This window comes from Phyllobates terribilis, unplaced genomic scaffold (genome assembly GCF_046119375.1).
Source record: "Phyllobates terribilis strain yellow unplaced genomic scaffold, ASM4611937v1 Scaffold_3__8_contigs__length_932513732, whole genome shotgun sequence".
In the NCBI taxonomy this organism is placed as follows: Eukaryota; Metazoa; Chordata; class Amphibia; order Anura; family Dendrobatidae; genus Phyllobates; species Phyllobates terribilis.
Genome location: NW_027362763.1, coordinates 685,440,263 through 685,462,727, shown reverse-complemented (window position 1 = coordinate 685,462,727; position 22,465 = coordinate 685,440,263). Strand labels below are relative to the sequence as shown.

The 22,465-nt window shown below is 45.4% G+C and overlaps 1 protein-coding gene across 1 annotated transcript in view; it reads right to left on the bottom strand.

Moving 5' to 3' along the window:
* The window catches only part of SRP9 (signal recognition particle 9), a 102,271-nt gene extending 95,532 nt beyond the window's left edge, over positions 1-6,739 (bottom strand). The window contains exon 1 of the mRNA XM_073673299.1: positions 6,612-6,739. The gene's annotated coding sequence lies outside the window, so the exon portion shown is untranslated. The remainder of the gene's footprint in view (positions 1-6,611) is intronic.
* Positions 6,740-22,465: the final 15,726 nt, after the last annotated feature.

Below are 22,465 nucleotides of genomic sequence, written 5' to 3'. Positions count from 1 at the left end.
AACTTCTTAGCTTGGCCTACCAACAGTTCTGAGAGGTTTAACTACAGGAACACTCCCTTTAACTACTTCAGTGCCAAAAGGAAGGCTACGTCCTTCCCCTCTATTACATTTGTATCATTAAAGAGGGGGAAGGATTCCTCGTCTGAGGCAGAGGATAAGGGGAGTGGGAAGAAGAAAGCCATCTAACTCAATCACCAGTGATGGTGGTACCCACTCCTTTGACACTGGCGTCCATTAATGTCGCCAGCATTAAGTCAAATATGGCTAGATTTGCGGCCTTTGATTTTCTCAGCCGGGTTGAAGCTGACATTTTCTTTTTGCAAGAGACCAGGCTGCCAAATATGGCAGAGGTGTTTATAGCTAAGAGGGAGTGGAGACTCAGGCCCTCCTATTGGTCTCTTGTGGTCGAGCCGTATAGCGGAGTGGCGGTACTTTTTACCGCACCGGTAGAATGCCGATGGGTTATTGAGTTAGAAATGGGGAGGTGCCTGATATTAGATGTCCTCATGAAGGGACAGGAGCTTCGGCTCATTAACATCTATGGTCCCCAATCTAAGTGGGACCGGAAGTGTCTCTTTATGAGGATCAAGCAATACCTTTTTACGAGCCGGCAGGTCGTCTTTGGAGGGGACTTTAACACTGTCATGAGGCCCCGGAATAGAGGAGGTTCCAGAGACCAGCTGACTTATGATAGCGTCGCCCTTAATAGAATAGCTAGTGAGGCTCGCCTGGTGGATGTCCACATCCGGCACACCCTAGGCCACGAGGGGTTCACCTATCATAGAGGTAACTGTAGGTCCAGGATAGACAGGTTTTATTTAAAGGAGGAAGCCGTCTCTTCAGCAGTATCTGTTGTTGAGGTGGAGTTCTCCGATCACTGTTTAATTTTGTTTTCTCTGAATGTTACAGAGACCCCCCGGATGGGAAGAGTCTTTTGGAGGCTCAATTCGTCTCTCTTGGAAGAAGCGGAGATAAGACAGTCCTTTGAGGATTTTCTTCAGAGCCAGGTACCCTTACTGGATCTTTGTAGTAGTAAGTCAGAGTGGTGGGAGATGTTCAAGAAAAGGGTGGTGATATTCTTCCGCCAGCTCTGGAGCCTCAGGAGCCTGGACAGGTACCGCCTGTATCAGGGCCTGAGGAGGAAACTCGAGCATCTTGTCTCAACTGGAGGTAGCCGTGAGGAGATCTCCAGAGTCAAACCTTTGCTAATGAGGTGTCAGTATGATAGACACGCATCTTTGGTTTTTGAGAGGGATTATGGGAAGTACCGCTCGCCCGACCCTTACAGAAACTGCAAGATGTCAGTGAATAGTAAAGTTGTTACAGGACTGGTTGTCACTGCGGGGTCCCTGAAAAGATCCAGATCAGGGATCCTGGAGGTCATCAGATCCTTCTACTCGCACCTCTTGGGGAAGAGGGATCTTGATTGGGATGAGATGTCGGCTTTTCTGGCTGAAGCCGTCCCCGAACCAGGGGTAGACCCCTCTCTTGATGTTTTGACAGAGATGATCAGGGAAGAGGAAGTTAAATTGGCGATTGAAGGGCTTGCCCTAAAGAAATCTCCCGATCCTGATGGCTTAACATCTGAATTCTATAAGACCTTTAAGGACGCCTTGGTTCCCCTCTTGACTGAGGTATTCAATGAGTGTCTTTCCTCGGGCACTCTGCCAAAGTCAATGAGGAGGTCTGCCCTGATCATCTTGTCAAAGGGTAAGGACTCATCTTGCATTGAGAATTGGCGTCCCATAGTGCTTCTCAATGCAGACAGAAAGGTTTTGGCAAAGGTGCTGTTTAATCGGCTGGTGAAATTTGTGCCCCGACTCCTTTCGGGAGCCCAGCATTGCTCTGTTCCGGGCCGCCGTACAATTAGTGCTGTACTCTGTGTCCGAGAGGCGGTGGAGCAGGGTAGGTCTGGCCACTGGAAGGGGTACATGTTGTCATTGGACCAGGCAAAAGCCTTTGATCGGGTTAATCATGAGTACCTCTGGTCTGTCCTTCTGAGGTATGGCCTGCGGGGGGGTTTGTTGATTGGCTTAAGACCTTGTACGCTGGGGCAGAGAGTTTCCCGCTTGTGAACGGTTGGATTGGCAGCTCTTTTGAGGTTGGGTGTGGTGTTCGCCAGGGATGTCCCTTGAGCCCGCTGCTGTACATGTTTGCGATTGACCCACTTCTTAGGAGGGTGGAGCGTGGGCCGTTGGCTGGGATCGGGATGGACCGGGCAGCACCGGAAGCCACTCTGAGAGTGGTGGCGTATGCCGATGACGTCACCGTTTTTGTTTCCTCTGATGGGGAGGCAGAATGACTGATGTCAGAGGTAAATCGCTACTCGGAGGCATCCGGGTCCAAGATCAACCGGGATAAGTGTGAGAGTCTCTGGCTGGGAGGAGGAGATTCTGGTTTTGACCTCCCGGACACCTTTCCATGACCCAAAGTCTCTGCAAAAGTTCTTGGCATCGAATTTGGCCAGGTGGATTACCCCAAACAAAATTGGGACAGCAGGCTAGAGATCGCCACTCAGAAGGTGAACCAATGGAAGGGTTGGTCTTTGACCCTAAGGGAAAGGGTAAACCTGATTAAAACCTACCTGCTCCCTTTGTTGATCTATCTGGGCAGTGTGTGCATCTTGCCGGAACCTCTCTGGACTCGGGTCTACAGTTTGTTCTTCCAATTGTTATGGGGGAATAGACTGAACCTGGTCAAGAGGGAGGTTACTTACCGTATGAGGAGACTAGGAGGGTTGGGTATGGTCAACCCTGTGGTATTCCTTGTGAATACCTTCATTAAGATCAATATTGCAAACCTCTGGAAAGAGAGGGCTCCTCCGTGGGTATTCTCCTGTAGGGGATGGTTTCAGCCTTTCTTCCAGGAATGGGAGACAGGAGGGCAAGTGAAGGATCTACGCACACCGCATGGACATCTCCCGGCTTACGCTACCGTGGTTCTGAAGGTAATTCGCCGGTGGGGTCTGGGAATGTGGGAGGTCAGGACTCTGCAAAGGAAGCTCCTTGACAAAAGGGTTCTGTTGACCCATTTTCAGAGGCCTCTGGCGCTCAGGGATTGCCCAAGTCGGGATCTTGGGGTGGGTCTGCATCTTTTGAATTCTATCAGGATCCCCTCAAAGTTTTGGGAATTGGCTTGGCGCTGCTTCCATGGGAAACTGTGTGTGAGGGACAATCTGAAGTGTAGGAGCTCTGAGGACAGGAACTGTCCTCGGGAGCATTGTGGTACCATGCTAGAAAGTATGGACCACTTCCTGCTTTGTTGTCCCTTTAACACAGAGGTGTACAACAGGGTGGGCGCCTCCATTGGCTGGCCCCGGCTGGCCGGTCTCTCTTATGCGGAATGGGCCTATGGAGCATTCGGAGACCTGGGTGGTCGGGACCGCTGCACCTTATTTCTAGTTAGCACAGTGGTTAGGTATCAGACGTGGAACGCACGGTGCTTAGTATCGACGCAACGGAAAATCCTCCCAGTGGACGATGTGTTTAGGACCATACTCGGTGACCTGGTGAAGGTGCATTCTCTGGAGTATGAGAGACTGGGTACACGGAGGGCCGCTCTCCTCTGGAGGGGCTTTTCTTTTAGTGTGCCCTAGTCTGGTCATCTCCTCACCTGGTGGTGGGCTGCTGCTGACACCATAGATTTTTGTTTTATTGATCAGTAGACAGTGATGTAGGGCTGCAGGCGCCAAACTTGGGCTTTGTCAGTTGTGGTTATTGTATTGTTTGTTTCTGTATATATTGTATATATGGGTTTGGGTGTAGGTGTTAGGTTTGGTGGTGGGAAAAGGGGGGAGGTGGGTTAATCTTGAGGGACACTGGTTATTTGGGTGAAAAACTGGCACTGCCTGATCTGTCCTATGGACGTTGGATATAGGCATGAGACGCAGGACCAGCTCTCAGGTCAGTGCCGGGGTTGGGAACGGTGGGCTTGAGTGTGGGGTGTTTTGTTTAGTATTGTATATATTTGATAGCTAGTATTTATTTTATATTAATTTAAAAAATAAAAAAAAGTTTGTATATATTTGTCAGCTATTGTTTATTTTGTTTATGTTTATTTTATTTATTGTATGTGGTTATCATTTTCTTTGGTAACCGGACCAGAAGTCTGTAGTGTAAGTTCTTATTATTCTGTATATATGTATAATATGTGTGTGAGGAGAGGGAGCGGCTGGACCAGTTCATTACATTGTTTATTTTCTGGTTATTAATTTTGCTATGTTTCTACTATTATTATTGTTATGTTTTTCATTTTTATAATAAAAGATCTACAGGATGTAACTCAGGATCAGTAATGTAATGTATGTACACAGTGACTGCACCAGCAGAATAGTGAGTGCAGCTCTGGAGTATAATACAGGATGTAACTCAGGATCAGTAATGTAATGTATGTACACAGTGACTGCACCAGCAGAATAGTGAGTGCAGCTCTGGAATATAATACAGGATGTAACTCAGGATCAGTACAGGATCAGTAATGTAATGTATGTACTCAGTGACTGCACCAGCAGAATAGTGAGTGCAGCTCTGGAATATAATACAGGATGTAACTCAGGATCAGTACAGGATCAGTAATGTAATGTATGTACTCAGTGACTGCACCAGCAGAATAGTGAGTGCAGCTCTGGTGTATAATACAGGATGTAACTCAGGATCAGTAATGTAATGTATGTACTCAGTGACTGCACCAACAGAATAGTGAGTGCAGCTCTGGAGTATAATACAGGATGTAACTCAGGATCAGTACAGGATCAGTAATGTAATGTATGTACACAGTGACTGCACCAGCAGAATAGTGAGTGCAGCTCTGGAGTATAATACAGGATGTAACTCAGGATCAGTAATGTAATGTATGTACACAGTGACTGCACCAGCAGAATAGTGAGTGCAGCTCTGGAGTATAATACAGGATGTAACTCAGGATCAGTAATGTAATGTATGTACTCAGTGACTGCACCAACAGAATAGTGAGTGCAGCTCTGGAGTATAATACAGGAGGTAACTCAGGATCAGTACAGGATCAGTAATGTAATGTATGTACACAGTGACTGCACCAGCAGAATAGTGAGTGCAGCTCTGGAGTATAATACAGGATGTAACTCAGGATCAGTAATGTAATGTATGTACACAGTGACTGCACCAGCAGAATAGTGAGTGCAGCTCTGGAGTATAATACAGGATGTAACTCAGGATCAGTACAGGATCAGTAATGTAATGTATGTACACAGTGACTGCACCAGCAGAATAGTGAGTGCAGCTCTGGAGTATAATACAGGATGTAACTCAGGATCAGTACAGGATCAGTAATGTAATGTATGTACTCAGTGACTGCACCAACAGAATAGTGAGTGCAGCTCTGGAGTATAATACAGGAGGTAACTCAGGATCAGTACAGGATCAGTAATGTAATGTATGTACACAGTGACTGCACCAGCAGAATAGTGAGTGCAGCTCTGGAGTATAATACAGGATGTAACTCAGGATCAGTAATGTAATGTATGTAGACAGTGACTGCAACAGCAGAATAGTGAGTGCAGCTCTGGAGTATAATACAGGATGTAACTCAGGATCAGTAATGTAATGTATGTACACAGTGACTGCACCAGCAGAATAGTGAGTGCAGCTCTGGAGTATAATACAGGATGTAACTCAGGATCAGTAATGTAATGTATGTACACAGTGACTGCACCAGCAGAATAGTGAGTGCAGCTCTGGAGTATAATACAGGATGTAACTCAGGATCAGTAATGTAATGTATGTACACAGTGACTGCACCAGCAGAATAGTGAGTGCAGCTCTGGAGTATAACACAGGATGTAACTCAGGATCAGTAATGTAATGTATGTAGACAGTGACTGCACCAGCAGAATAGTGAGTGCAGCTCTGGAGTATAATACAGGATGTAACTCAGGATCAGTAATGTAATGTATGTACACAGTGACTGCACCAGCAGAATAGTGAGTGCAGCTCTGGAGTATAATACAGGATGTAACTCAGGATCAGTAATGTAATGTATGTACACAGTGACTGCACCAGCAGAATAGTGAGTGCCGCTCTGGAGTATAATACAGGATATAACTCAGGATCAGTAATGTAATGTATGTACACAGTGACTGCACCAGCAGAATAGTGAGTGCAGCTCTGGAGTATAATACAGGATGTAACTCAGGATCAGTAATGTAATGTATGTACACAGTGACTGCACCAGCAGAATAGTGAGTGTAGCTCTGGAGTATAATACAGGATGGAACTCAGGATCAGTAATGTAATGTATGTACACAGTGACTGCACCAGCAGAATAGTGAGTGCAGCTCTGGAGTATAATACAGGATGGAACTCAGGATCAGTAATGTAATGTATGTACACAGTGATTACTTTTTCCGTAGACTTTAGCGATGTACATTATAAACTTATTACCTTGCGCTGCAAATCCTCTTACCGATTGTGACATGAACTTTCCAGGTTCCCAGCTAAGATTATAAGCCATGGAATGTGATACACTAATCGTTGCACACACATATGAGGCTCGGCCTGTGACCGTCTATTTTTAAGCTTACAACGAGAGATTACCATTTACTGTCTCCGTAGCTTATAGACATTTAGTGGCTTTACCTAATGACTTTGTCTCAGGGCAGTTGGAGCCGCAGATGTAGAACCTGATGTGGTCTCCGGCTCCGCTCGCTCAGTATGATGAAACACCTGAGGACAAGTCTCCACCACACATTGTATAGGAACAAGGTGAGACATTGAGCAATTACAGGCTGCCATGACGAAACATGCAAAACAGTGCAAGCGCCTGTCTGGGAATGGAGAGAGGGATTATAATCCAAGACAAAACACCACACAGTGCGGAGACTCGGGGATTACAGCCGCTGTTGGCGAAAATTGGGAAGATGGGGCAACAATCCTGTAATAGCTGTAATAACCACCATATATGTTATATACTGTGACAACTCTGTGTGCATTATCACCTTACTGTGATGTCACTGTGTGCATTATCATCGTACTGTGACATCATTGTGTGCATTATCCCTGTACTGTGACATCACTGTTTATTATCTCTGTACTGTCACATCACTGTGTGTATTATCCCTGTACTGTGACATCACTGTGTGTATTATCCCTGTACTGTGACATCACTGTGTGTATTATCCCTGTACTGTGACATCACTGTGTGTATTATCCCTGTGCTGTGACATCACTGTGTGTATTATCCCTGTACTTTGACATCACTGTGTGTATTATCCCTGTACTGTGACATCGCTGTGTGTATTATCCCTGTACTGTGACATCACTGTGTGTATTATCCCTGTACTGTGACATCACTGTGTGTATTATTCCTGTACTGTGACATCACTGTGTGTATTATCCCTGTGCCGTGACATCACTGTGTGTATTATCCCTGTACTGTGACATCACTGTGTTTATTATCCCTGTACTGTGACATCACTGTGTATATTATCTCTGTACTGTGACATCACTGTGCATATTATCTCTGTACTGTGACATCACTGTGTGCATTATCCCTGTACTGTGACATCACTGTGTGTATTATATCTGTGCTGTGACATCACTGTGTGTATTATCCCTGTAATGTGACATCACTGTGTTTATTATCTCTGTACTGTGACATCACTGTGTGTATTATCCCTGTACTGTGACATTGGCGTGTGTATTATCCCTGTACTGTGACATCACTGTGTGTATTATATCTGTACTGTGACATTACTGTGTGTATTATCCCTGTACTGTGACATCACTGTGTGTATTATCCCTGTACTGTGACATCACTGTGTGTATTATCCCTGTGCTGTGACATCACTGTGTGTATTATCCCAGTACTGTGACATCACTGTGTGTATTATCCCTGCACTGTGACATCACTGTGTGTATTATCCCTGCACTGTGACATCACTGTGTGTATTATCTCTGTACTGTGACATCACTGTGTGTATTATCCCTGTACTGTGACATCACTGTGTGTATTATCTCTGTACTGTGACATCACTGTGTGTATTATCCCTGTACTGTGACATCACTGTGTGTATTATCCCTGTTCTGTGACATCACTGTGTGTATTATCCCTGTACTGTGACATCACTGTGTGTATTATCCCTGCACTGTGACATCACTGTGTGTATTATCTCTGTACTGTGACATCACTGTGTGTATTATCCCTGTACTGTGACATCACTGTGTATATTATCTCTGTACTGTGACATCACTGTGTGTATTATCCCTGTACTGTGACATCACTGTGTGCATTATCTCTGTACTGTGACATCACTGTGTGTATTATCCCTGTACTGTGACATCACTGTGTGCATTATCTCTGTACTGTGACATCACTGTGTGTATTATCCCTGTACTGTGACATCACTGTGTGCATTATCTCTGTACTGTGACATCACTGTGTGTATTATCCCTGTACTGTGACATCACTGTGTATATTATCTCTGTACTGTGACATCACTGTGTGTATTATCCCTGTACTGTGACATCACTGTGTGCATTATCTCTGTACTGTGACATCACTGTGTGTATTATCCCTGTACTGTGACATCACTGTGTGCATTATCTCTGTACTGTGACATCACTGTGTGTATTATCCCTGTACTGTGACATCACTGTGTGTATTATCCCTGTTCTGTGATATCACTGTGTGTATTATTCCTGTCCTGTGACATCACAGTGTGTATTATCCCTGTACTGTGACATCACTGTGTGTATTATCCCTGTACTGTGACATCACTGTGTGCATTATCCCTGTACTGTGACATCACTGTGTGCATTATCCCTGTACTGTGACATCACTGTGTGTATTATCCCTGTACTGTGATATCACTGTGTGTATTATCCCTGTACTGTGACATCACTGTGTGCATTATCCCTGTACTGTGACATCACTGTGTGCATTATCCCTGTACTGTGACATCACTGTGTGTATTATCCCTGTACTGTGATATCACTGTGTGTATTATCCCTGTACTGTGACATCACTGTGTGTATTATCCCTGTACTGTGACATCACTGTGTATGATACCTCTTTGTGTGACGCTGCTGTTTGGCATTATTCTAGAAAATTTTGTTTGCTTTGTTACGGCCATTCATGGCTGATATTTTAACATCTATCTCAATGTGGACTCCATTCTTCTCTGTACCTCTGGAGTACCCCTTTAAGCAGCTGTGGGGACATCTAGAATATGTTAGTTCTGCGATGACGGAGCAGATGATACACAAGACACGGGCAGAGCAGGAGGGCCGGCCGGTATTTGCCTCCATTGTCACATATGAGCCGATCTCGTGCTACAATACATAACACCCCACAATCATTTCTAAGCATTTATATGGCGGCAATTAAGAAATATCCAACCCATAAAATCCCTGAGTGAGAGTTAATTCGCTCTAAGCCTCCTGATTCTCATTATGCGAAGACGAAAATTACCCGGTTTAACGAGTTGTCAGCGCATTAAATCCGAGAGATACTGAGGGCAGGGTGTGGCGCCCTAAATCAGGAGACGGCACTGAACATCGGGAACCGAGACTTGGTGTAAACATTCGTTTCTGCAGCATTCCTCTGTGCTGCTGTGGCCCCTGCTTCTTCATCTACCAGTCTCCATCATACTATGATATTGGCGTTATTACAGACTGCCCATTACTTACATGAATGAAGACATCACAGCCACCCACAATTTCAGCACATGCCTCCTTAAATACTTTGTGCTGCTGGAAGACCCTACTTCCTCTACTATGTAACTCTCCATCTTTATTTTCCTTCTTACGCTATGACACTGCCCTGACACATGCAGCCTCATGTAAGTGGACATGTCACGTTCCTCTGCTCTGAAATACTCTGTGCTGCAAAAAGTTCATGTTCCACTCGACAAACATAGCGTAGGTGCCATGCCCCCCGCCCCCCATACGTAATTAATTACCCCATTGTATCTACAAAATCTTAAGCAACTTCCATGTAGTCTTGATTAATAATCTTCTACTGTTTTCCATCTGTTAAGTTCGTATGTAGAACTATGTGTCTCCATGGTAACAGACTACAAACAATCCCCGTGTAGTCTGATCCCGCAGACAATCATACCCTGCGTTTTTGTATGAGCCTCTGAAGGTTCAGCATTGAAGCAATAATGTGTCTTCATGGCACAACGTCTCCCTTTATGTGGATTTTGAAGCAGATCCAAAGAAAAATACACATAAAAAACTCCATGAGAACGCACCGTACAGCACTGTTCACACTGCATCAGAAACGCTCACGTTGCATACATTTAATGCGAGGCAGCGGGGGGATGCTACACGGTGACATCCATCACCCATAGGAATCCAGGCAATATACTTTTTTTTCTATCACATGCTGCTATATGGAATATTGTACTGAATGATTCCGTTCAGTGAAAGTCTATGAAGCTCATATAACTCTATGAGGGAGATTGATAGCTATAAGATGGGGGCACTGGGGCTGTGTCTATAATGGCGGTATTTTGGCTTGAGGAACTGTGGGTGGCTCTGTTACGGGGGCACTAAGGGGGGCTCTATTTTGGGACTGTGAGTGGCTCTATTATACGGCACTGTGGGGGGCTCTATTTTGGGGCACTGTGGGTGGCTCTATTATGGGAGCACTGTGGGTGGCTCTGTAATTGGGACACTGTTGGTGGCTTTATTATAGGGCACTGTGGGCAGTATGGGGTACTACTGTGGGTGGCTCTATTATGGGGCACCTGTGAGTTTTTCTATTTTGAGGTACTGTGGGTGGCTCTATAATGGGGCACTGTGGGGGGCTCTATTTTGGGGTACTGTGGGTGGCTCTATTACAGGGCACTGTGGGGGGCTCAGGTATGGGGCACTCTGGGGGGCTCTATTATGGGGGCACTGTGGGGGGCTCTATTATGGGGCACTGTGGGGGGGGCTCTATTATGGGGCACCGTGGGGGGCTCTATTATGGGGGCACTGTGGGGGGCTCTAGTATGGGGCACTGTGGGGGGTTCTGTTATGGGGCAGTGTGGGTGGCTTTATTATGGGGTAATGTGTGTGGCTCTATTACGGGGCACTGTGGGTAGATCTACTACAGGACACTGTGGGGGGCTCTATTATGGGGTGCTGTTTATAGCTCTATTATGGGGTAATGTGTGTGGCTCTTACAGGGGGATTGTGGGTGACTACTACAGGACACTGTGGGGGTTATATTATGGGGCTCTGTGGGGGGGCTCTGTTATGGGGTACTGTGGAGGGTTCTATTATGGGGTACTGTGGGGGTTCTATTATGGAGTACTGTGGGGGGCTCTATTTTGGGGTACTGTAATGGGCTCTATTATGGGGTACTGTAGGGTGCTCTGTTATGGGGCACTGTGGGTGGCTCTGTTATGGGGTACTGTGGGGGGCTCTATTATGGCGCACTGTGGGGGGCTCTATTATGGGGCACTGTGGGGGGCTCTGTTATGGGGCACTGTGGGGGGGTCTGTTATGGGGCATTGTGGGTGGCTCTGTTATGGGGGCACTGTGGGGGGCTCTGTTATGGGGTACTGTGGGGGGCTCTGTTATGGGGTACTGTGGGGGGCTCTATTATGGGGCACTGTCGGGGGCTCTGTTATGGGGCACTGTGGGTGACTCTTATGGGGCACTGTGGGGGGCTCTATTTTGGGGTACTGTGGGGGGCTCTATTATGGGGGCACTGTGGGGGGCTCTGTTATGGCAGCACATAGGTTTCACTGCTAATTTTTGCCTTCGGAAATGCAAAGTGTAAACTGGTCTTAAACAATAATATAAGCGGTGAAGTAACTATCAGTGACAGAAGAGAACTGTCCATCGGGGGATTGTCAGTGTGAATTGTTGCTCTAATTACTTTATTTAATTACCGCTATAACATAATTACATAGAATTATCTCGAGTATCAAAATAACACATGAATTCTGTGCAAACGAGAGGGAGCAAATATCCGCTTTACCGTCCTGTCCTGTGCAGGACATGGCTGGGGGCGCAATAATCGGAGGTATAATACACGGGGGGCACAATATGCGGGGGGCACAATATGCGGGGGGGACACAATATGAGGGGGGACAATACATGGGGGGCAGAATACTCGGGGGGACACTATGGTTTTGTAGCTATATGTGATGTTCCTTTTCTGCTTCTTTTCGATGGTTCGGGGAGGTCGAGTTGCTGAATGTTTTATTGTTCCTCTGATCTATTTTTGCACGTTATTGTTTATTTTTAGTCTTTGTTTTCTCCTTTGTGGTCGGACCCCCGCTGATGAGCACCAGCGTGCACCAACACATGACTGTACTGTCATTAGGGATTATTTCCCCTTTATTGTAAGGTTTGGGGTGAGGACTTTGATGTATTTTGGGCGGTCCAGCACATTATGGAGGTACCATGTTGCTTTTGAGCATTTTTATATGTCAGGCGGATTTGTCATATAATAGGTTATAATGCGCCAGTCACGTCCCCGGTCTTTTCCCCTCTCCTGTATGGTTTCAGTCCTTTCTAATTCATATAGAAAAATGACCCTTTTCAGCACTGCGCGGAATGAGCATTTACGGCACCACGGTTTTACACTAGTAGTTGTAATGTAACTCCAGTCTCAGCTTCTTAACCAATAGTGACCACGGAGGGAGGGCGCTTCTTCAATTGCCCCATTATCATCCCCATGATGCAATTGTGAGGTTGCAATGGTAGATGGGGGGGGGGATAACAATATAGTAATATCATGCTTCTACTGCATGGGGAATGGCATAAAAAAAGTAAAAGATACACAATGCACATAAATAATACTCCCACATCCTACACATAAATAGTACCACTATACTGTACACACACATATACACATTAATACAAACATGGGATCATTACACAGAGTTCTGCAAATCTCCAGAAATTCAGTTTGGGAGAATTCTCTCAAATCGAATTAGCTAGAAAGGGGATACAAAAAACAAAACACATTCTCGCCTCTCCTTGTTATTTGGGGGTCTTGTTGGGGTAGCAGTGGTCTAGCATTGGGGGCAAGTAGTTAATTTATAGTGGGCATAAAAGCTCTTATCACTCATCCACATGGTAGATGATGTAATGCACACGCCCGGGCTGAGCGGCGTGTGCGTGTGATTCCACTGGACCGTGCCGGAGAGTGAATGCCTGGAGGGGCGTAACTAGGTATTCACCCGATCCGACCAGGGTCGCACGACGGCATACGACGCCAGTGCACCCAGGAGGAACCGAGCAGAGGGACCAGGTGCTACTCCAGGACAGACCCCGGACACGGCTGTTGACCCACACAGAGGAATACAGGAACAGACTGGTTAGGCTGGCACACAGACTGGTGGGAATAGGCAGGCACGACTGGTATGCGGGCAGGCGGGTATGCAGGCAGGGGGGTACAGGCAAGCACGGCTAGAGTGCAGACAGGAAGGCACTAGCAGGTAGGAACACAGGCGGGATAGGACCCAGTACACACTGGGACTCTGGAACAGAACCACAGATGTGGCAGACAAACACAGCAGAGTGAGGCCGCCCAGAGAGGTGAGCGAGAGCAGGGCAAGACAAGACCGCCTGGAGCAGTGAGCAAGAGCAGAGCAGGACGAGACCGCCTGGAGCGGTGAGCAAGAGCAGAGCAGGACGAGACCGCCTGGGGCGGTGAGCAAGAGCAGGGCAGGACGAGACCGCCTGGAGCGGTGAGCAAGAGCAGAGCAGGACGAGACCGCCTGGAGCGGTGAGCAAGAGCAGAGCAGGACGAGACCGCCTGGAGCGGTGAGCAAGAGCAGAGCAGGACGAGACCGCCTGGAGCGGTGAGCAAGAGCAGAGCAGGACGAGACCGCCAGGAGCGGTGAGCAAGAGCAGAGCAGGACGAGACCGCCAGGAGCGGTGAGCAAGAGCAGAGCAGGACGAGACCGCCTGGAGCGGTGAGCAAGAGCAGAGCAGGACGAGACCGCCTGAAGCGGTGAGCAAGAGCAGAGCAGGACGAGGCCGCCTGGAGCGGCGAGCAAGAGCAGAGCAGGACGAGACCGCCTGGAGCGGCGAGCAAGAGCAGAGCAGGACGAGACCGTCTGGAGCGGCGAGCAAGAGCAGAGCAGGACGAGACCGCCAGGAGCGGTGAGCAAGAGCAGAGCGAGACTGCTGGAGCAGTGAGCAAAGGAGTCAGAGCGGAGCGAGACTGCCGGAGCAGTGAGCAAAGGAGTCAGAGCGGAGCGAGACTGCCGGAGCAGTGAGCAAAGGAGTCAGAGCGGAGCGAGGCTGCCGGAGCAGTGAGCAAAGGAGTCAGAGCGGAGCGAGACTGAGCAGGGGGGACAGGGCTCTGTTCACACGGAACAGACAGGAAGGGAAAGGCAGAGCCAGATACCCACAAGGTACTTGCAGTGAAGTAGCGAGTGGACCACAAACACACAAACGGGAGTACAGAGACAACAAGCAGGAGTTAGGTACAAGTTCAGACTCTGCAGAAAAAGGAAAGGAACGGACATAGAGGCAAAACAGGTAAAGGATAGGAGAGAGTTCAGACTGGAACTGAGTGTACGGAAGAGACCGACACTGCAGCGGGATACAGGAGCGGGTCTGGGAATACGGACCCCAGAGAGGCGGGACGAACAGGCAAGGAGCGTGTTCAGACAGGACAGACAAGATACAGGAGCGGGTCTAGGTAATCGGCCCCTAGAAGGCGGGAGGAACAGGCTAGGAGCGAGTTCAGACAGGACAGACAAGATACAGGAGCGGGTCTAGGTAATCGGCCCCTAGATGGCGGGAGGAACAGGCTAGGAGCGAGTTCAGACAGGACAGACAAGATACAGGAGCGGGTCTAGGTAATCGGCCCCTAGAAGGCAGGAGGAACAGGCTAGGAGCGTGTTCAGACAGGCCTGGAAATACAGCCTCCAGGATAGGCAGACAAGAGAACACAGAACGGGACCTGGCACCTTCAGAGTGCAAGCACACACTGAATGAAACACAATGCTCAGGCAGGGATTGATTGGAGCAGCTGGGTTATATACCAGGTGACAGACAGCAATAGGCTGAGGACGCACAAGGGGTGTGACCCACAGCAGGTACAAAAAGCAGGAAGTGATCGGGCGCCGCCCTTAAGCAGCAGAAACAGACACAAACAGACAGCATGGAGGGAAGCCAGAGAGACATTCTGGACTGGAGATCAAGTGCGCGCTCTTGCACAGTGGGAGATGGACCACCATGCAAGGGCGCCGCCAGGTATGTTACAGATGACTAGTTGCTGATCACTGGGGGTCTTACCACTGAGACCCCAATCAATCCAAGAACAGGGCAAATTAAAATGAAGCGATGGCCGCACATACGGGCCACCATTTAATCGGGGGCACACCAGAGCCCGATTCTTGGGATCAGTGGGGGCCTCAGCTGTTGGACCCCAGCATTAGCAACATATCATCTATCTTGTGGGTGTATAATAGGGCTATAGTGGAAACCAGCCTGGTGTTCGAAATTGCCCAGCTGGGCTAGAGGTAGGAAGCTGGCAGGTAGTCGTATAGCTGCCTCTGCCTGTGATTGTCAGACACATCAGAAATGACAAAAGGAGGAATCTCGGCCTCGGTCTTGTCAATGTTTTCTCTTTTTTTTTTTTTTTTCCCAAGGTTACACAGCCAAAATAATGCCGGTCTGCGATTCAGAGACGATGACTCATGGCTAAATGCATTAAAGGCTAATAACAAGACGCGGCTCGTATCTCAGGAAAACACAGCCAGGAGCTTCCAGGACAGAGCACCGCTAAAGAGTTATCACCCCTCCGAAGAACTTCTGCATTAATGGTAGACAGTAGTGGTGGGAGCGTCCTCAGGACCAAGTGCCAGGATGGATCTCATAGGATAAGATGAGGCCACAACAAGGGTTCACAGGCCATGCCAAACTTGGCTGTGGTGCCAAAAAATAAAAGAGCTCAGTCATCTACTCCAACAATTTTGCAACCAGTTCGAAACTAGGGTGGCAAGATTGGACTCTCCAAGAAGGGCAGGCGAGGGTCCTCCAGGAATGTTCTGTCTCACCTGGTGAGGTGGATCCTCAAAGCCCTTGGTTCAGATGTGCAGTTCTCATGCAGCACGGACAGGTGACGTTGGTGCAGCAGGGCAGTCCAGGTGGAACAGCGGAGGCTGATGTGGCAGTACAGAAAATTAAGTAGAGTAGAGCTGGAGTCATGAGAACCGGTGAAGCAGAGTAGGTAGTAGAGCTGTATTCATAAGGGATCAGAGTAGACTCAAACTGGAGCAGCAGACCTAAGTTGCACAGAAGGTTCAAAGGCTTCATAGCAGGATAACTCAGCCATAAAGAACCGGAGTAGCAGATCTGGGAAGCACAGGACTGGCCCAGGAAAGAAGCAGACTTTTAACTCAGATGTCGCAGAGCTGAGTTTGCAGCTGAGTTCAATCTTGCAAAGCTGACAGAGCTATATAGCAGAGTGAACTCAGCAGTGTAGCAGAGTTGATTTGCAGCAGAGTTCAATTTTACAGACCTGGCTACAGTGATATAACAGTTGACTTAGCGTCATTGTAGAGCTGAGTTTGCAGCAGAGTCCAAAGACAGAGTAGGCACAGTAATATATCAGAATGAACTCAGCGGTGTAGCTGAGTTGATTTGCAGGGGAGTTCAATTTTACAGACCTGGCTACAGTGATAAAACAGTTGGCTTAGTGACAATGTAGAGCTGAGTTTACAACAGAGCCCAATGGCAAAGCTGGCACAGCAGTATAGCAGAGTGAACTCAGCGATGTAACAGAGTTGATTTGCAGCGGAATTCAATTTACAAACCTGCTACAGTGATATAACAATTGGCTTTGCGACATTGTAGAGCTGAGTTTGCAGCAGAGTCCAAAAAAAGAACTGGCAAAGCAATATAGCAGAGTAAACTCAGCGGTGTAGCAGAGTTGATTTGCAGCGGAGTTCAATTTTACAGACCTGGCTACAGTGATATAACAGTTGGCTTAGCTTCATTCTAGAGCTGAGTTTGCAGCAGAGTCCAAAGACAGAGCAGGCACAGTAATATAGCAGAATGAACTCAGCGGTGTAGCAGAGTTGATTTGCAGGGTAGTTCAATTTTACAGACCTGCTACAGTGATATAACAGTTGACTTAGCGTCATTGTAGAGCTGAGTTTGCAACAGAGTCCAATGGCAGATCTGGCACAGCAGAGATAACGCAGGGATGAATAACAGATTGTGCAGAGCTGAGTTTGCTGGAGTTGAAGTAGTGATGCAGGACAGTGATGTGAAGACATCCTCAGTCGTATTGATGATGCCAACTACCTGAATACTCAAGTGGTGTACTAAGGCCCAAAAGAAGACAAACTTTACAGCCAATTACTTGCTATTCCTAATCAGATCTACTGATCAGATCATTGAGAATATTTGTCTTGTGTGGACGATAGCAGCAAAGATTACAATGTGATCGTACCTGAGTGTATGGAGAATCATCACCCCTGGTGGGCCCAACATACCCCAATTCTCCCCATAAAGGGATTTTTTTTTTTTTTTTTTAATACTTGAAGCCTTTTTTTGTGCCTTTGGAAATGTGGTCATGTGCTCCTTACAAAAGGCAACACATCAGTGAAGCCATCAATGGGTTATTGGGGGTAATGGTTACTGAAGACAGACATGAAGTTTTGAAGGAATGGAGTAGTGGGTATAAGTGTTAATAGAGGGATATTAGGCTTTGTGCACATAGAGCCTTTTTACTGAGTTTTGAGAGCAGAAACTAAAAGTTTTTGAAGAGTTTTGAGAATTGGAGCATTTCTGCTCAACTTTTTCTAGCCTTAGAGGTGGGTATGAAGTAGTAGATGTATGTGTTATTATAGTAGGGTAGGAAGACGTGATGGGGGGGTATAACTTACTGGGGTTGTGTATGGAGTAACATTTTCTAAAAAAAATACTACAAAACTGTATTATACACTATGCAATTTAGGGCAAATGCAAGAAGTAAGGAATCCTGGGCCAAAATAGCACGTGGGCATTTTGTCCATTCATGCCACCTTCCTAGCAGAACTGACTATGCATGATCACCACACAAGACTCCATTGCTGAACAAAAAGCTTGTTTACAGTTTGCTCAACAACATTTAGACAAGCCCGTGAAACACTGGAAGAATATAATCTGGTCAGATCAGACCAAAATTGAACTCGTTGGAGGCCATAATTCACACCATGTTTGGAAGTCAAAAGGCACTGCATAACAAAAACACCATACCAACAGTGAAGTTTGCAGGTGGGAACATCATGGTGTGGGGCTGTTTTTCAGCATACGGCATTGGCAAAATTCATATAATTGAAGGAAGGATGAATGGACAAATGTACAGAGACATTCTTGATAAAAATCTGCTGCCATCAACTAGGATGATAAAGATGAAACGAAAGAAAATAAAGCTGCTAGAATGGATGAGCCGATCACCGGACCTGAATCCAATAGAAAATGTATGGAAGGAACTAAAGCTCAGAGTTCATAGAAGGAGCCCACGGGACCTTCAGGATGTGAAGAGTGTGTGTGTGGAAGAATGGGCCAAAATCACACCTGAGCAATGCCTGCAACTAGTTTTTCCATACATCAGGCATCTTGAAGCTTCATCACCAACAAAGGCTTATGTATGAAGTATTAAATAAATTTCAGTACTTTTTTCCAGTGTCATTTCTCATTATTACACAGAATTTATGGACATCTATCAATTGATTTCTTTGCCTGTGTGGATTGGGTGGGTTGTTACCGACATCTGGTGAGAATTTCATGTCAATAGCACTTTTACAAATATATTTACTTAGAATAATTGGTGACGTGTTCAGTATTTATTTCACCCGCTGTAAATAACTTCATACTAAATTTCTGCACAGTGTCAGTAAGTATCCAAGTAAGCAAATACTGAAATTTCCTGCAGTTTTAGGAGGTGATAATAACATCCAGCTATGCCTCATGCTGACTTTAGTACATCACGTGTATTTGGCTGGCGATTCTTGCACAACTGGTGGATCATGTTCCTATTCCAGGAAGCTCCTTATGTGCAATTGTGTAAAATAGACACATTTCTATTATGGGGTGAAAATTAAAGCAATCAATCCTCGCAATCCATCTGCATCTTCACCATTTATAATTGGTGATGTTAGGCCTCCGATAGGCTGTCCACATCCCATCGTCTATCAAGAATAAACTATTAATGCATAACAATCAATAATAATGATCATGTATACACTGACGCCTTGTACATTTATACTTAGTCATTATAATCAGAAACACTTGGAATTCACTATATGCCGATTGCCCTTAGGGAGCTGCAGCAGTAGAAAAGAAAATGTGTGGCATCATAATCTAATGTACAAACACACCTAAAATTCATTGAGATTTAGATAAAATGTAAAATAATGCACTATACACATAAATACTGCATTGTGCAACTACATAACGCCACTATACCATACGTATAAATAGTATCGCTATAGTTCACACATAAATAGTATTGAGATCCAATACACATAAATAGTACTATGATATTGTGCATATACAACATCGTTATACTGTACACATAAGTAGTACTGTACTATGATGGTGTACGTATGTATATCACCGCTATACGACACACAAAAATAGTAATGCCATGCCATACACAAATAGTATTGCTATATGCTATACCTATATAACACCGATATAACACATACATGAAAAGTATCATCATAGCTTACACATAATTAGTGCTGCCATACTGTGCACATAAATAGTGCTCTAATATTGCACATTATATATATATATATATATAATATATATATATAAATATATATATACAGTACAGACCAAAAGTTTGGACACATCTTCTCATTTAAAGATTTTTCTGTATTTTCATGACTATGAAAATTGTACATTCACACTGAAGGCATCAAAACTATGAATTAACACATGTGGAATTATATACTTAACAAAAAAGTGTGAAACAACTGAAAATATATCTTATATTCTAGGTTCTTCAAAGTAGCCACCTTTTGCTTTGATGATTGCTTTGCACACTCTTGGCATTCTCTTGATGAGTTTCAACAGGTAGTCACCCGAGTTTTCACTTCACAGGTGTGCCCTGTCAGGTTTAATAAGTGGGATTTCTTACTTTATAAATGGAGTTGAGACCATCAGTTGTGTTGTGCAGAAGTCAGGTGGATACACAGCTGATAGTCCTACTGAATAGACTGTTAGAATTTGTATTATGGAAAGAAAAAAGCAGCTAAGTAAAGAAAAACGAGTGGCCATCATTACTTTAAGAAATGAAGGTCAGTCAGTGCGAAAAATTGGGAAAACTTTGAAAGTGTCCCCAAGTGCAGTTGCAAAAACCATCAAGCGCTACAAAGAAACTGGCTCACATGAGGACCGCCCCAGGAAAGGAAGACCAAGAGTCACCTCTGCTTCTGAGGATAAGTTTATCCGAGTCACCAGCCTCAGAAATCGCAGGTTAACAGCAGCTCAGATTAGAGACCAGGTCAATGCCACACAGAGTTCTAGCAGCAGACACATCTCTACAACAACTGTTAAGAGGAGACTTTGTGCAGCAGGCCTTCATGGTAAAATAGCTGCTAGGAAACCACTGCTAAGGACAGGCAACAAGCAGAAGAGACTTGTTTGGCTAAAGAACACAAGGAATGGACATTAGACCAGTGGAAATCTGTGCTTTGGTCTGATGAGTCTAAATTTGAGATCTTTGGTTCCAACCACCGTGTCTTTGTGTGACACAGAAAAGGTGAACGTATGGACTCTACATGCCTTGTTCCCACCGTGAAGCCTGGAGGAGGAGGTGTGATGGTGTGGGGGTGCTTTGCTGGTGACACTGTTGGGGATTTATTCAAAATTGAAGGCATACTGAACCAGCATGGCTACCACAGCATCTTGCAGCGGCATGCTATTCCATCCGGTTTGCGTTTAGTTGGACCATCATTTATTTTTCAACAGGACAATGAGCCCAAACACACCTCCAGGCTGTGTAAGGGCTATTTGACCAAGAAGTAGAGTGATGGGGTGCTACGCCAGATTACCTGGCCTCCACAGTCACCAGACCTGAACCCAATCGAGATGGTTTGGGGTGAGCTGGACCGCAGAGTGAAGGCAAAAGGGCCAACAAGTGCTAAGCATCTCTGGGAACTCCTTCAAGATTGTTGAAAGACCATTTCCGGTGACTACCTCTTGAAGCTCATCAAGAGAATGCCAAGAGTGTGGAAAGCAGTCATCAAAGCAAAAGGTGGCTACTTTGAAGAACCTAGAATATAAGACATACTTTCAGTTGTTTCACACTTTTTTGTTAAGCATATAATTCCGCATGTGTTAATTCATAGTTTTGATGCCTTCAGTGTGAATGTACAATTTTCATAGTCATGAAAATACAGAAAAATCTTTAAATGAGAAGGTGTGTCCAAACTTTTGGTCTGTACTGTATATATATATATATATATATATATATATATATATATATATAACATCACAATGTTACACACATAAATAGTATTGCTATATGGCATACCTATATAACACCGATATAACACATAGATAAATAGTATTATCATAGCTTACACATAATTAGTGCTGCCATACTGTGCACAGAAATAGTACTCTGATATTGTATATCTATATATATAACATCACAATGCTACAACCCCTGGCAAAAATTATGGAATCACCGGGCTCGGAGGATGTTCTTTCAGTTGTTTAATGTTGTTGAAAAAAAAAGCAGATCACAGACATGGCACAAAACTAAAGTCATTTGAAATAGCAACTTTAGGGCTTTAAGAAACACTAAAAGAAATCAAGATAAAAAATGTGGTACTCAGTAAGGGTAATTTTTTTCAGACCAAGCAGAGGGAAAAAAATAAGGAATCACTCAATTCTGAGGAAAAAATTATGGAATCACCCTGTAAATTTTCATTTCCAAAACTAACACCTGCATCAAATTAGATCTGCTCGTTAGCCTGCATCTAAAAAGGAGTGATCACACCTTGGAGAGCTGTTGCACCAAGTGGACTGACATGAATCATGGCTCCAACACGAGAGATGTCAATTGAAATAAAGGAGATGATTATCAAACTCTTAAAAGAAGGTAAATCATCACGCAATGTTGCAAAAGATGTTGGTTGTTCACAGTCAGCTGTGTCTAAAATCTGGACTAAATACAAACAAAATGGGAAGGTTGTTAAAGGCAAACATACTTTTTAGACAAAAGAAGACATCAAAGCGTCAAGACCGGAAACTTAAAGCAATATGTCTCCAAAGCAGGAAATGCACAACAAAACAAATGAGGAACGAATGGGAGGAAACTGGAGTCAATGTCTGTGACCGAACTGTAAGAAACCGCCTAAAGGAAATGGGATTTACATACAGAAAAGCTAAACATAAGCCATCATTAACACCTAAACAGAAAAAAACAAGGTTACAATGGGCTAAGGAAAAGTAATCGTGGACTGTGGATGACTGGATGAAAGTCATATTCAGTGATGAATCGCGAATCTGCATTGGGCAAG